Source organism: Marmota flaviventris, chromosome 9 (assembly GCF_047511675.1).
Source record: "Marmota flaviventris isolate mMarFla1 chromosome 9, mMarFla1.hap1, whole genome shotgun sequence".
Taxonomy (NCBI): domain Eukaryota; kingdom Metazoa; phylum Chordata; class Mammalia; order Rodentia; family Sciuridae; genus Marmota; species Marmota flaviventris.
Window position 1 is genome coordinate 60,301,715 of NC_092506.1, and position 14,014 is coordinate 60,315,728.

General features: G+C 38.0%; 1 protein-coding gene and 1 non-coding gene across 4 annotated transcripts in view; both read right to left on the reverse strand.

Annotated features, from left to right (window-relative positions):
• The window catches only part of Stim1 (stromal interaction molecule 1), a 215,694-nt gene that overhangs the window by 166,058 nt on the left and 35,622 nt on the right, over positions 1-14,014 (reverse strand). The window lies entirely within an intron of this gene.
• Positions 6,524-6,630, reverse strand: LOC114098651 (U6 spliceosomal RNA). The gene has a single exon (XR_003583761.1). It is a non-coding gene; the product is annotated as a U6 spliceosomal RNA (small nuclear RNA).

Consider the following 14,014-nt stretch of genomic DNA (forward strand, 5'->3'; position numbering starts at 1 on the left):
TTCCCAAGTGAATGAGCAAATTCCAATTCAGAACATTCAGATTTTGGCTCTCTTCAGGTTTTCAGGCCTGTGTCTTAGACACTACATTCAGCAGCAAAGCAATAATATTTAGATGCCAGCCCTCAATAACATTTTATTCGAACTTGACAATGTATTAAGTAGTACAGACCTAGGCTTTACAATTTTCTAGTCATGAAATCTTGGGCAAATGACTTTCCCTATTTGTAAAATGGGAATTAATAGTGGTATCCTGCAGGGTGATCGTGAAGAAAAGTAAACAAATGGGCTGGGGATGTGGCTCAAGCAGTAGCGCACTCGCCTGGCATGCGTGCGGCCCGGGTTCGATCCTCAGCACCACATACAAACAAAGATGTGTGTCCGCCGAAAACTAAAAAAGAAATAAATATTAAAATTCTCTCTCTCTCTCTCACTCTCTTTCTCACTCTCTCTTTAAAAAAAAAAAGTAAACAAATATAAATAAAGAATCTACAAATAAGCTGGGCAGTGGCACACACCTGCTGAGGCAGGAGGATCGCTACTTCAAAGCCAGCCTCAGCAACTTAGTGAGGCCCTAGGCAACTCAGTGAGACCCTGTCTCAAAAAAGGCTAGGGGTGTGGCTCAGTGGTTAAGCACCTCTGAGTTCAATCCCTCCCCCACACCTCAAAGAATCCACAAATTATACCTGGCCCATAGGTTTTCATCATTCATTTGTTCATTCACTCAACAAATACTTAATAATTGTATGCTATATGCCAGTCACTATTCTAGGCACTGAGGATTTAGATAAAAATCCTTGCTTTTAAGAAACTAAGGTGGGTGGCAGGCAGAGATAAAAGGCCTGAAAAATAAATATATCAGATGGTGATAGACGCTGTACAGGATAAAAAGAAAGAGGTTGTTGGGAATGGGGATGTGGCTCAAGTGGTAGCACTCGCCTGGCATGCGCGAGGCACTGGGTTCGATCCTCAACCCCACATAAAGATAAAATAAAGATATTGTGTCCACCTAAAACTAAAAAATACATATTAAAAAAGGAAAGAAAGAAAGAGGTTGTGGTGTCCTATAGGGAAGAAGTGGATATTTTTTAATAGGATTGGAGAAGGTCTCACTGAGAAGGTAATATTTGATCAAAACAGCTGAGAGAAATAAGACAATGAACCATGCAAAAAGTTAGGGAAAGAAGGAAGGAAGTACAAATGCAAAGTCCTTGAGACAAAAATATATCTGTCTTGTTCAAAGAACAGTGAGAAAACCAACAGGGCAGAGTGAGCAGGTGGAAAGAAAACGAACATAAGAGAAGCCAATTCATACATGCCTTGTAGTTGTAGAACACTAAGGACTTTGGCTTTTTCTCTGAGAAAGAAAATGTCAATTAAGAAATTAGATAATTAAGAAGTTAGATATACAAATCCAAAATTCAGGATAGAAGTCTGAGCTAGATTTGTCAATAAATAGAAGACAATTAAAACTGTGAAAGTGGCCTTTAAATGCTATGAAATACTCAAAGTTCCCAATGAATAGCAACTGTTATTACAATTACTTTTGATTAGGGGCTGGGGATGTGGCTCAAGCGGTAGCGCGCTCGCCTGGCATGCGTGCGACCCGGGTTCGATCCTCAGCACCACATACAAACAAAGATGTTGTGTCCGCCGATAACTAAAAAATAAATATTAAAATACAATTACTTTTGATTATCTGTTCTTGCACTCTCCTCATACCCTTCCTTTCAAATTTACAATTAAAACATCAGTTAAGTGAAGGTACTATGATGTTAGCAGTAAAAGCAAGAATTTTAGAATTGGGTTTGAATCCTCTTTCTCTTAGTCATTTACTAGTTCTATGACCTTTGAGCCTCAATTTTCTTTTCCATAAGATGGGGCTGGGGTTGCAGCTTCATAGGTAAAGCGCTTGCCTAGCACGCGTGAGGCACTGGGTTGATCCTCAGCACCACATAAAAATAAAATAAAGATACTGTGTTCACCTATAACTAGAAAATAAATTTTTTTAAATGGGGCTTATTGTCTCTGTCTTATAGAATTGTTACCTTATGGATGGCAAAGCATCCACTCATTTGTCCAAAAATGCTTTTCTGGGGTGCGGGGAATTTACTGGAGATTACTTTACCACTGAGCTAAATCCCCAGAAATTTTTTATTAAATATAATTAAATATATAAAATATAAAAAATATTTTTTTATTTTAGGACAAGGTCTTACTAAGTTGCTTACAGCCTTGCTAAATTGCTAAGACTGGCCTTGAACTTTTGATTCTCCTGCCTCAGCCTCTGGAGCTGCTGGGATTATAGGTGTATACCACCACAACCAGTTTGTCCAACAAATTCCTACTGGGCCCCTATTACAGGCCTAGCACTGTGTTAAGCAATAGGGCTTTGGAACAAGAACAGGCACTGTCCTCATATAGCTTAGAGCCAAGGGACCACAATATTTTCAAGTAACCAGACAAAAGGTTTTTTTTAATTTTTATATCTTAATAAGTAAATAAAGATCCTCATAAGGTAGTAAAATAGTAAGTTCTAAATTATTAATAGTTCTTATAATTTTTTAATTAAAACAAAAAGTCTAGGCATGGTGGTACACACCTATAATTTCAGCAACTCAGAAGGCTGAGGTAGGAGGATCACAAGTTCAAGGTCAGCCTCAGCAATTTAGCGAGTCCTAAGCAATTTAATGAGATCCTGTCTCAAAAATATAAAATTAAGAAGCAAAAAAAAAAAAAAAGGGTTGGGGTTGTGGCTCAGTGGTAGAGCGCTTGCCTGGAATGTGAGATACACTGGGTTCAATCCTCAGCACCAGATAAAAAGAAATACATAAAGGTATTTATTTCTTTTTATTTATTTATTTCTACAACTAAAAATGTATTTTAAAAAAGAGGACGAGGAGGAGGGCTGGGAATGTAGCTCAGTGGTAAAACACCCCTGGACTCAATCTGCAATACAAAAAGAAAAAGAAAAAGAAAAAAAACTCAACATAATAAGCTCATAGAAAATACATTTTAGAACTGGAAATATTTTTAGAAATAAGAATATCCAATTCTCTCATTTAATAAAGACAAAGAGTCCAGAATAAATTTATTTAGGACATTTATTCAGTCAGTTCATGTGCCACGTGCTGGGAATAGAGAGATAAGTAAAACACAGTTCCTTACCTTATGTCAAGTAAATATGTGCCAAGGGGGGTGTATACCCCTAATCCCAGCAACTGGGGCAACTGAAGAAGGAGGATCACAAGTTTAAAGCCAGTTTCAGCAATTTAACAAGGCCTTAGGCAACTTATGGAGACCCTGTCTCAAAATTAAAATAATAAAAAAAAAAAAGGTTGGAGATGAGTGGTGGTTAAGTGCCTTGGTACTAAAAAAAGGAGTTACAGAAAGATGGAGAAAAACCCAGGAATCATGTGCATGCCTGTAATCCAAGATATTTAGCAGGCTGAGGCAAAAGGATTACAAGTTTCAGGTAAGCCTCAGCAACTGAGTGAGAACTTTGTCTCAAAATAAAAAGCACTGGGGATCTAGCTCAGTGGCAGAGCACCCCTGGCTTCAATATCCTCAGTATCACAACAAAACAAAACAAAAAGGAGCCGGGTGCACTGATGCACACCTGTAATACCAATGACTCAGGAAGCTGAAACAGGAGGATCACAACTTACCTTCCTCAGCAACTAAGTGAGACCCTGTTTCTAGCACCCCTGGGTTCAACCACTGGTTTTTTCAAAAAAAGACACCAGACCCACTGACTAAGCAGACAAGACAGAAAGGAGAGATTAAGACCTTCCTCCTTCATCCCTGAGATGAAGTAATACTCCCCCTCCAGACTAGCAACATTTCCAACTTTATCCTTGTCACTTGCATAGGCAATCTCAACATCAAACTCGTACTAGAAAAACAGCACTATGAAGCAGAAGGAGCACACCTTGGAATTCTGCAGATCTAACTGAAACTTTGGCTCCACCACTAATTAACTGTGTATGTCTTCATTCATCTGTTTCTGCATCTGGAAAACGGTGACAATGCTTACTTTTGGGAGCTGTGGTAAACATCAGCAATGTACCTAATGTGTTCAGATGAACCTAGAAAAATGCCTGACATGCAGAGGTTACCCAATAATGCTATTATTTCTTATTATTGAAGACAGTTCTCCCTTGTTTACACCATACCTAGTGATTACAGACATCAGCAGAGGCATAGATCAGGGCTCCCACAATAATATGGAATATTCCAAGAGTTATGGCACCTTCACTGGTTACTTCTTTTTTTTTTCTTTCTCCTTCCACACTTTTTGATGCAATGTAGTTGTATATAATGATGGGATTTGTTGTTACATATTCGTACACGTGCACAATATAACAATATAATTTACCCAATTTCAATCCCCAGGATTTCTCCTCTCCCTCCTTGCATCTCACCCTGGCTACATTTTTCTTTTCTTTTTTTTTTTACACCCTGGCTACATTTTTTCAATCTTTCCTCCATTCAATGTTTATCTATTCAAATCTCCACTCCACTTTGCCAACTTGAAAAATAAAATCTGTGAACCTGCCCCTCCTGTCTCTTCTTCAAAATACAAACCTCTTTCCTTCTTTCCCTTACCACTATATTTCTCAAACAAGAAGTCTTTTGTTGCCTCTACACCCTCACCTCATGCTCACTCCCTAAGCCACAGTAGTCTAGCTTCCGTCCCCACCCTTCCACTGAAACTGTTATCACCAAGGTCACCAATGACTCAGTAGCCTCATTTCAGGGCTTACCCTACTTGTTCTCTCTGCAATAGCCACTACTGCCCTCTTATAGAAGCTCTCTCATTCTTGGCTTCCCAGATAATACTTTCTCAGAACTACTTCTCTGATCGCTCCTCATTAGGCTCCCTAACTTTACATAACACTACATGTAATTGACAGTTCCTTGGGCTCTATTCTCAAACCCATTCCTTTCCCCATTTTACTCAGGTGATCTACTTCTATGATTTCCACTATCATTTAGATGTCATGATTCCGCCTCTCGGAAGACCCAAAACTCATATCTCCCTACAAGTAACAGATATTTCTCTGGATGTCACCCATAAGTATTTCAAAAACTGTTAGGTACATTGGCACATGCCTGTAGTTCCAGTGACTAAGGAGACTAAGGCAGGGCAACTTAATGAGACCCTGTTTCAAAATAAAAAATAAAAAGGGCAGGGGATATGGTTCAGAGGTAGAGTACCACTGGGTTTCAATCTTCAATACCACAATAATTTTTTAAAAAATTAACTTTCCCAAATTAGCTCTCCTTGTATTCCATGTATTAATAGCATCAAAGTAATATCCAGTCACCCAACACTTCCTCCTTCACCCTCTACTCAAGTTAAGTCAACCGCCATGACCCTTGTTCCAGCCTCCTCATCTGCTATCCTAACAGCCTTCTGGCTGACTTCCCTGACTCTAGTTTTAATCTATCCATCCTAAGCAGAGGTATAAGGGAGCTCATTTTGCTACACTACTCTTAACTATTATCTCCATCTTAAATATCTATAGCAAAGCTCAACTCTAATAGGATCTCAGTTCTTTGCTATGAAATACAAGGTCATTCAGGATCTGGCCCTCCCATACATTCAGCTTCATCTTTCTGCCACTTCTTCCAAGTATCCCAAAACTCCAGCTCAAAGAACAATTCACCACTCCCTAAATATGCCATGCTTTTTTATACTTACATTACCAAATCACCTTCTAGAGTCATCTGCCTGGCATAGTATTGGTCATCCTTGAAGATCAAGCTTTAAACAGCTTTGATATCTTCCCTGACTCTAAGATCTTAGACATTTTGATCCTCGTTTCTCTCCCAGTACATTTTCTATGTACCTCTATTGTAGCGTTTGTGACGCTGTATTGTGGGCATTTGTTTATCTTCTTGGTCATCTGTGGGTTGCTCATGGACAAAAACTATTTTTCACAACCCTTGCAACTTGCCCAGATCTCAAGATGAGCAACCAGACTGACTAAAATCTAACAAGAAATACTCCCCCACTCTGTCAGGAGAGCAAACTCTAAAAGCAGCAGGAAGTTTCACTGGGTTCAACTTCCCCTCTAGCAAATACCTCCAGATGCTGCTTGGACTCTGACCCCAAAGGAGCTATTCCTAACCTGATTCCTGAGGCCCCACTGCCTGAACAGCCTTTTCAATAAAAAGAGAGCCTCCTTAAGATTAAAATTCTTTGGAAAATAATTTATAAAATGGGCTGTGACTCCAGGGAAGACTGGCAACTGCCAGATACATCTCAGAAAAAAAATGTGAAATAACTCCAAGACCTTTATACACTTTCAAAAGCATATTTTTTTAACAGTCTGGACTCATATTCTTGACTTCAATTTGCCCCTTAGGAAAATGCCCTGCCCCATACTATCACAACAAGTATCTTCACTAAGCAGAAATCTATAATGACTTCTCTCAGTCTAAAATGGTATAACATGGTAATTAAGAAAAAAGACTGAAAATTTATCACTTAGGCTTGAATTCCAACTCCACCACTTTTTTTTTAATGGCATGGTTCATAAATTTGAGTATCATCCTTGCACAGGGGCCAAGCTAATCTCCTCTGCATGACTTCAATTTTTAGTTTATGTGCTGCAAAGCAAGCCCTTCACCACTTATTAACCATGTGGGTTTGGGCAATTTATTTAAGTTCTCTGAGCCTCAGTTTTCTCTTCTGGGAAACATTAAGATAATACTACCCTCTTAGGGTTGGTTTACTGATTAAATAAGCTAATAATAAAGATTAAACAAACTTAACATTTAAAATGCTAAGAATAGTGCCTGCTACATGGTAAAGACTTAGTAAATTATATATAAGCTTATTCAGGTTTCAAGACCCTCTGTCATTCACAGCCTGGAAAAAAAAAAAAAAAAAACTGTTGCCCTGTCCCAGTTCATTTTCCAACATCTACCAGTTCCCAATCCTTTTAATTTCTGACCTCATTTGTAATCCTTTGCCTCTACTCACAACACCAATGAGCTTCTGCTCAGTTCCTTCCTCTATCCTTAGTTGCAAATTCTCCCTCTGACAATGCTACCTTCAGCTTCCCAGGAAATAACCCCTGCCGTAGTATCCCACATACAACACACATAACAACAGTATAGTAGGGTACAACCTTCTCCAGAGAATTCTATTCTCTGCTCACTCCCAACTACATTCAAGTCATTTTCATAATCCAAATGCCTACTGAGCTTCTGCATTATATAAACATTAAGCAGAGTTTTAGAGGCTGGTTAAATCACACCATCTCTAGGAAAACTACTAGACTACAGTGATTCATACAAATGTCTGCCTTCCCTCAACTACTAAAGTTTTAAACTATAACATATACTTCCATGTTCATATCATCTAATCATCTCTCCTAAATTTAATTCTGATTTTCAATCAATACATTCCCATCATCCTAGAACAGTGACTTGGTCATAGTAAATGGTTTATTTTATTTTTTTAGTTATAGATGGGTACAATATCTTTATTTTGTCTATTTTTATGTCGTGCTGAGGATTGAACCCAGTGATTCACATATGAGAGGCAAGAATTCTGTCACTGAGCCACAACCCCAGCCCAATAGTAAAAGTTTAAGAAGTATTAACTGGATATAACCAATCTAACCCAATTTCTTCATCCTTTTCATTTTTCCCCATAGTACTGGGGATTGAGCCCAGATATGCTCCACTGAGCTGTATCCCAGCCCTTTCTATGTCTTATTTTAGACAGGTTCTTACTAAACTGTTGAGGCTGGCCTTGAACCTGCAATCCTCCTACCTCAGCTTCTAGAGTAAGGGAGGGATGAATTAGATCCCATTGTCCTCTCTCCCTCTATCTCTATGCTCGCATCTCCTCTATCATAGTAATGAGCACTACCAAAGATGCATGGATAGACAGATGGAAGAAAAGGAGGAAGGAAGGAAGGGAGGCAGGAAGGAAGGAAAGCAGAAAGGAGAAATGCCTTACTCAAAACCATATCGCTGGTTAATAGCAGAGTGAGGACAGGAACTCAAAACTGTTTTTTAAGACTGAAATGGTATATGAAATCTCACCCCACCACCACCACCCCAACCTTCTTCTGGGCCACCTACAAATTACCAAGGGAGAAGATAGTTCCCTGGTTGTACTCTTAGTTTCATATAGCTTCCAACCTATCCAATGAAGAGGTAAGAGAGAAAAGAAGGGCCATTATCAGATATTCCCAAGAGCTTCCTAGGTATGACTTTAGGAAGCTCAAGCCAGAGTGGGTTACCACCAGAGACAAATTCACTTGACAGCTGCCCTCCTGGAAACAATTAACTTAGCCGATTTTCCTTTGATAGAATCTTAAGCTTGAAGGGAGTATTTTGAAATTACTTGGACTGACAACTGAATGTTAAAAACCCTAAGAAGAGCCAAGTGCAGTGGCACACACATACAATCCCAGTGGCTTGGGAGGCTGAGGCAGGAGGATCACTAGTTCAAAGACAGCGTCAGCAACAGTGAGGTGCTAAACAACTCAGTGAGACCCTGTCTCTAAATAAAATGCAAAATAGGGTTGGAGATGTGGCTCAGTGGTTAAATGCCTCTGGGTTCAAGCCCTGGTTTTAAAAAAAAAACACCTAAGAATGCCTAACTTCCTTTGTCCCCACTTGAGTTGGATATAGAAGAAACACAGGCTAGAGGTTAACATTTAACATTTAATAAGAGCTAATATGTCAGGGAGTCTGATAAATGTTCAACATAGATTATCTCATCTTAATCCTCAAAACAACCCTGTGAGGTTATAATATGATTATCTCCATATTATAGATTATTACAGATGAAGTAGGTTCAGAGAGGTTAAGTAACTTTCCCAAAACATTACAGGTAGCAGGCAATAGGACAAGGCAGTCTGATCCAGGACCCATGCATTTTTATCACTAGTTGAGGTACAACTTATCTGGGAAGACTTCCTCGACAATGTCCCCCACTACCAAGATTAGGAGGCCCCTACACCCTCACTATCCTTTACCCCACTATCTCTATACTCCATTCCTTCTATCATAGCAGTCAGCATCACCAAATAATGAGTTCCATAAGGACAAAAACTACTAAATTTTACACTTCCTATGTCCCTTGTACCTAGCATTGCATTTGTGATTTAATCAAGATTTTTCTTTGAGAATAAACAACAACCAAGGAATATAGAACAATGAAGGAAAGACACAGGCTTTAAAGTCAAATGTATTTAGATCTAAATCCAGGTTTAGCCAATTCATAGCTCTGTATCCTGAAAAAGCCACTTGACCTCTCTGAGGCTCAGTTTCCCTGTCATTACAATAGGGATTAGAATGTGACCACATATGTGATGAATTTCTCTGCTCTATAAATCTTGCAATGGTCTTAGATAAGTAAAGCAATATTTTTTTGATCAGTTTCCTGGATACAGATTTAGTTTTGTGATATTAAACTATTTTTCATAAATAAATAGTAATGAAAATTTGTTTTTAAATGTAAACAATAGTGTAGTGAAAAAATAGTACCTTATAAAGTGCTTGGTGCATTAAAATTACTGTTTTATTACCATTCTTCTCATTTCTCCTTCTACATATGCTGATAAAAAAAATTAAAAAATAAAAGAACAGTAGTCCAGGAATCCAGAGTCAAATGCTATAACCTTAGTTCTGTACTTCTCCTCTCTGGGTTCAGTTTCCTTATCTATAACTCACAGAACTGCTGGTTCAGTTAAATAAAATTAAATTAAATTAAATGTGCTTGAGGGTTAGGGTTGTGGTTCAGTGGTAGAGTACTTGCCTAGAAGGTATAAGGAAACAGGTTCAATCCTCAGCATCACATAAAAAATAAACAAAATAAAGTTATTCAAAAAATTATGGTCTATTTATAAAAAAAATGCTTGAGTGGATAAATAATACTAAACAGAGGAAAGAAACTATCATTCCCTATCCTCTAAATAAACTTTTTGCTCTTGGAAAAAAAATAAATAAATAAACTATCATTCCACCTCTCTGGCTTCTAAAATCATTCCTCACCAGAATGCACACTCTGTGTTGAAGCTCAAGAAAGAGGACTAATCTTTCAATGGTTTAGCAGTTATAAAGGGATGGAGTATTTGCAATGTCACTAGGAGAAAGAGCCAATCCCACCAAGGAGCTAAAGTAAGACACTGCCAAGTGGCTGTGCTCCAGGAATCCTTAGCTAATTAAGGCTTTGCTTCCCTTCCCCGTCTGCCTGTGACCTCTGCAAAGGCTAGAGAACACCAAGTGCTCCACATCAGCTCTTCTCTTGGCCAGAGTGACATAAGGTATTACTGGCCAAGGATCAGCGTAAACTATTGCTAAGAGGTTCCTGTCCTTGGTTTTCCTTAGAACAAGGTGAAAAACAAGGAGTCCTTCACTCCTTGTCCTGCGATTAGCAATTCAGGATTCTGAAGAATATGCCCTACACACAGCTACTAGGAACCTAGGTCTGGAACATTCCAGGTGTGACACAAGTGAAGCCAGTCAGGCCCTCTGGATAGAGGAAGAAGCCCTCTTGCATTTGGAACTGGAGGTAAAGCAAAGGGACTGGTCCTCCCATGCTCAGCTAAGAATATCTAATCTTAGATGCTCCCAAGGCAACTTTCAGACTCTTCTTCAAGTTGCATAGGCCTCAGGGACTTAACCACTTCCTTTGCTCATTAAAGCAGAACTCCTACTCCAACACTTAGTACTCCCTTCCCCCACGCCTGGTTCTGGGGGTAAAAGCCAACTATCTCCCCCTTTTTGTTGCAGGAGTTTAACTGTTAGGTTCTAAAAGAATATAAACTATAAACAACAAACATGGGTACGTAAAAAAGGTTTAAAAAGTCTTAATAGCTGGGGATGTAGCTCAATGGGAGAGCATTTGCCTAACATGCATAAAGCCCTGGGTTCAATCCTTAGTATCACCAAAAAAAAAAAAGAGTTGAAAAGTTAGTTACAGTCACTGTCCCCACTTCACAGTGCCTGGTTCCTGTAATAAATGTTGCTATTAAAGAACAGCTACAATCCATTAGTTTTTAAAACTTATTTTTAAATAATGGAATGACAGTTTCTTTCCTCTATTTAGTATTATTTATCCACTTTAGCAAGTATTTTCAAGTATAGTTCAAGTCAAGCCTAATTATGAGTCTCAATATTTAATTAGGTCTCTAATGAAATAACAGACAGAGGTAATAAACATCAATGAATCCTACAATCATTAGGCAAAAACTGACACAAGTGAAGCCAATCAGGCCCTTTGGATAGAGGAAGAAGCCCTCTTGCATTTGAAACTATTTTAAGGAAATATTTTAATGAATACATCAAGTTGACAACCTCTGACCCTACTCATTCATTTTAACCTCACAAAAAGGAAATCAGACAGATTCAGTTAGAGAAGAAAGAAAAGGGGGGGAAAAGATTAAACCTAAATCCGACCAAGCCTTAGGATCAAACTCCCTTTTTACAGGAAATACAGAAGATATAAGAATGTCTTAAATGACACCATAAGAAGACAATCAACAAAATCCAGAAATTGGAAAAGCCTTTAAGCAAATTATCTACTTCCTCTATATAAAATTGCAAGAAAAGAGAAAAAAGAAGTGGGAAGCTATGGATAAGGCTCAAGATTTAGATCAAGCAATGTATAGACCTTCTTGGAGTACTGATAAAAACAAATCAATTCTGCAAAAATATCAGGGCGGGTATATCTCAGTGGTAGAACAATTGCCTAGCATTTAAAAGGCCCTAGATTTAATTCCTACACAATCAATTTTTTTAAAAAAATCATGGTCATTACAGGAAATTTAAAATAAAATCACAAGTTGAGAATATTAAAGGGATTTATTGGTTTTTTAGGCATGATAATGACATTTTGGTTATCTTTTCAAAAACAGTTCTTTTGGATATATAGTATCTGAAATGTTTACAAATGGAATTTGCTTCAAAATAATCTAAGATGATGGAAGAATAAAGATGAAACAAGATTAGTAAAATTGTCCATGAGTGCATAATTGTAGATAATGAGTAATGGGCACATGAGGGTTCATTATATATATTACATTTATTATTAGTTTTAAATATGTTTATAATTTCCATAATAAAACTTTTAAAAATATATTTTCATTATAGATGAACACAATACCTTTATTATTATATGGTGCTAAGGATGGAATCCAGTGACTCACATGTGCTAGGCAAGCACTCTACCACTGAGCCACAACCCCAGCCCCACAATAAAAATTTTTTAAGTTCAAAAATTAAAAGTTGGCCAGGCATGATGGTGCATGCCTGTAATCCCAACAATTTGGGAGGCTGAGGCAGGAAGATTCCATTTCAAAGCTAGCCTCAGCAACTTAGGTGGCTCAATGGTTAAGTGCCCCAGGGTTCAACCCCCAGTACCAAAAAAATTAGAAACTGGAGATACAGCTCAGTGGTATAGCTCTTGGTTTGTTCCCCAGCATCTCCAAAAAAAAAAAAAAGCTAATTGTGGAGGGACTACAATCTACAATTGAGACTTATCAGAGGAGCCTCAAGTTCTTAGCAATGACTCAGCCCTCCCACAGTGATTCCTGAGGTACCTCTGGGAAGCCAGAGGACACCTGAAAAAAAAAGTTTAAGAGTCACTGCTGCATTGGAAGAAATACAGATCCTGGGTAACAAAAACTGGATTCAAATCTTGGCTCTGCTGCCTTAATAGAAGTATGACACCTTACAGAAGTTACCCTCAGAGCTTCATCTTACTCTTGTGCAAATAGGGCTACCTCCCAGAATAGCAAATAGGATCAAATAAGAGATTGAAATATTTTTATGTTAGAAGAGAATTTGCCTTTTATTTCTGACAGTAATATTAGTCAACTCTCACCCCATTCCTAACTTTCATGCCAATCCCTTCCAATCTTCATCAAATACACATAAATACACATAAATATTCTGTGAATACATGAGAGGCAGCAGAAATCAAGATTCAATCAGCCAAGTGCGGTGCTGTATGCCTGCAATCCCAGCAGATCAAAAGGCTGAGGCAGGAGAATCACAAGTTCAAAGCCCGCCTCAGCAAAAGTGAAGTGCTAAGCAACTCAGTAAGACCACGTCTTGAAATAAAATACAAATAGGGCTGGGGATGTGGCTCAGTGGGGAGTGCCCCTGAGTTCAATCCCCAGCACAAAAAAAATTCAGTGGGCAATCCCTATATGTGTGGCCATCAGAGGACATATGTCTCTAAATCACCATCCCAAAAGATTAAAAAAATAATTAAAAGGCACATGTAATGAAGGCCAACTATTGGGGGGAAATGGCTGAATACATATATACACATGTATATGTATACATATGTAGCTATTAATATGTGTATTGTATATATGTATACATATGGTTACATATGTACACACATGTCTGTGTATATGTGTGTGTGTGTGTGTGTGTGTGTGTATCAGTACAATCTGAACTTTATCAGTTTAATTGCAAATAAACAGCTCTTCTGTGAGGTCATCTTAAGATTCCATATACCTCAACATTGATTCTGTTATGACAATTTTCCTCTTAATCAACTGCATCATAACAAATAATGTGGTTGTAAGACCATGATATTATCACTATTTTGCACAATGTCATTGTAAGAGACCTATTCAGTTATAATTTTGTAAGCATACTAATGATCAAACCTGCATGGACATTAATTAGAGAATGGGGTAATGGGACAAAAATGTTGCAGGTACTTATCCTCAATAAAAATGGAAAATGTTTTATGTTTGTGGGTTTATAAGCACAACAAAAGAGCTACCTTAAAATGATTATGCATAAACTTATAAGTTCTATTTATTTTGAAATTCTGTCAGTGTTAGTGACAGTTTATTTAACTGCCTGTTCCTGACTCCGAAATAGTGAGACCAATCTTTTTATCAACACTTAGATTACCTTCTTTCACAGCCCTTTATGTTTTAAAGGGTTTTGTCTATAAACAAAGTGCATTTACTGGGAAATAATTCAACCTTTCCAGCTGTGTTTATTAACACTACTTTTT